This window comes from Scyliorhinus canicula, chromosome 17, assembly GCF_902713615.1.
Source record: "Scyliorhinus canicula chromosome 17, sScyCan1.1, whole genome shotgun sequence".
In the NCBI taxonomy this organism is placed as follows: domain Eukaryota; kingdom Metazoa; phylum Chordata; class Chondrichthyes; order Carcharhiniformes; family Scyliorhinidae; genus Scyliorhinus; species Scyliorhinus canicula.
The window spans coordinates 131,376,798-131,379,422 of record NC_052162.1 but is presented as its reverse complement, the minus strand read 5'-3'; positions in this window follow the sequence as shown (position 1 = coordinate 131,379,422).

The window sequence follows — 2,625 nt, the reverse complement described above, 5'->3', positions numbered from 1 at the left end:
CGGGATCTGACAGAGTTGTCCAATTTTTCATAACCTGAATATCATCATATTTTGAAGATGGAGGGAAAAAGCACAGTTCACAGCACTGGAAAATCATGGAGATGTGGGGACCGTGAGAAGGGATTCATTTACCCGTCTACACTGGAAACTCATCGACGGACTCATACTGGGGAGAGGCCGTTCACCTGCTCCACATGTGGGAAAGGATTGACTCAGTCATCTGATCTGGTGAGACACCAGCGAGTTCACAGTGGGGAGAGGCCGTTCACCTGCTCTGTGTGTGGGAAGGAATTCACTCAATCATCCAACCTGCTGATACATCATCAGTGAGTTCACACTGAGGAGGGGCCATTCCGATGCTCTCACTGCGGGACTGGGTTCAAGAGATCAGCTGCACTCACTATACACCAGCGCATTCACACTGGGGAGAGGCCGTTCACCTGCTCCGAGTGTGGGAAAGGGTTTAATCAGTCTTCTTCACTGCGAATACGAGCGGCTTCACGCCAATGAAAGACAATTTGTCTGCTCTGAGTGTGGCAAGGGATTCACAGATTCACCCAGTCTGGTGTCACACCAGCGAGTTCACACTGTGGAGAGACCTTTTAAATGCCCAGACTGTGGGAAGTGCTATAAAAGTTCTGGGGTACTGATGCACCATCAACATGGTCACACTGACGAGAGACCGTTCAGATGGTCTCACTGCGGGACGGGATTCAGGCGATTATTTGAGCTTGTTCTGCCCCAGCGCACTCACACCGGGGAGAGGCCGTTCACCTGCTTCGAGTGTGGGTAGGGTTTCAGTCAGTCATCCAACCTGCTGAGACAGCAGCGCGGCCACAAGAAACTACAGTGATGGGATTTTGCTGTTATTTACATCCAGGACTGAACCATGTTCATTGGGGTCCACTTACAGGGTTTATATCTTGCATAAAGCCAAATAAATCACCTTTGTGTTGAGCAGTGTGTTGTGTCTTTTTCATAACTCGAACATGAATTAGTTCCTTTTGAAATGCTCTCCCTGTCCTCGTCTCCTACATCCTCAACCCCAACAAGTGTGAGGAGCTGTCTGAGATTGAGCCAATCCGATCAGCTGCTTCACTCCGCTCCACTAACCCACCGGGGGCCAGACCTTTGCTTCTGAGCCCTGAACTCACGTCTTTCTCCAGTTTCTCTGCCGTCTTCTCTTGTGCCCTCTCAGTGCTCCTGTTGTCCATGAGACCCACATTCTGCTGCTTTGACCCTATTCTCACTGAACTACTGATCACCCAGCTTCCCCGTGTTCACTGATAATGTCAACAGGTCTCTCTCTCTTCCGGTACTGTCCCTCTCACCTTTAAATCCACCATCATCACCCATCTTAATAAAGGATCTGTCCTCGGCCCCTCCTATTTCCCATCTACACGCTGCCACTGGGTGACATCATCCAAAAGCACCGTGTTAGTTTTCGCATGTACACTGACAACACCCAGCTCTACCTCACCCCCATCCCTCTCCATTCCTCCACAGTTACTAAATTATCAAACTGCTTATCTGGATGAGCAGAAATTTCCTCCAATTAAAACTTGACCAAAGCCATTGTCTTCAGTCACCATTACAAATTCCATTCCCTAACTCAGGCATTGTCAAACTCGGTGCGACCCGCAGGTGGGTCGCGGGGCGGGTGTCGGGAGGGTCGCAGAGCTGTCGGTCGCGGCGCTCCCGATCGCGCAAATCCGTGCGCAACAGCCGGCTTTTAAATACGCCAGCTGCAAGTGGCCTTCAAAATGGCCGCAACCATATTTTTAAAAATCCAGCCGCACTGCACACACATGCTCGATCATCGGTGCGCATGTGCGAAACTATGCGCACCGATGATCAGGCACGTATGCGCAGTGTGGCCGTATTTTTTTTATACGGTTGCAGCTTTTTTTTTTAACAAGTTCGCGGGGACAAAGGGACCATTGGAGCCAAAGGGACCCAAAATCATCTCCTCCACTTTTGTCAGCAACAAACAAGGTAAGGGAAAATGGTGGGTCGTGAAGGTCGGCCGTGAAAGTCGACCGGCATGGGTCGCGAAGGTCGGCCGGCGTGGGTCGCGAAGGTCGGCCGGCGTGGGTCGCGAAGGTCGGCCGGCGTGGGTCGCGAAGGTCGGCCGGCGTGGGTCGCGAAGGTCGGCCGGCGTGGGTCGCGAAGGTCGGCCGGCGTGGGTCGCGAAGGTCGGCCGTGTTGCTAAAAATGGGTCCCCGGAAAAAAATTTTGAAAAACATTGCCCTAACTCCATCCCTATGAGGTGATACTGGGATACATTTCCCTGTGTTTGTCAAGCCAGGAATCCTTAATTCAAAGCAAGAGAGAGAGAGAGAGACACACACACACACACACACACACACACACACCAATTCCTATAATCAATACATTTCTGAAGATTTTATTAGGTTATTAGACAGTGATTTATTACAGATCTCCCCACCTTGAAGAAGGAGTGTCCTTATTGACTTCACACAAACTAATTTCTGATTAACCCAGCTATTTCTAAACTACAAGCTTCTTTTCCAAATTTCTTGGTAACATTCCATAGATAATATTCTAAAGTTACTATTATGATTAGAATCAGCAACACAAATCCTTGTGCTGCCACCGAGAATA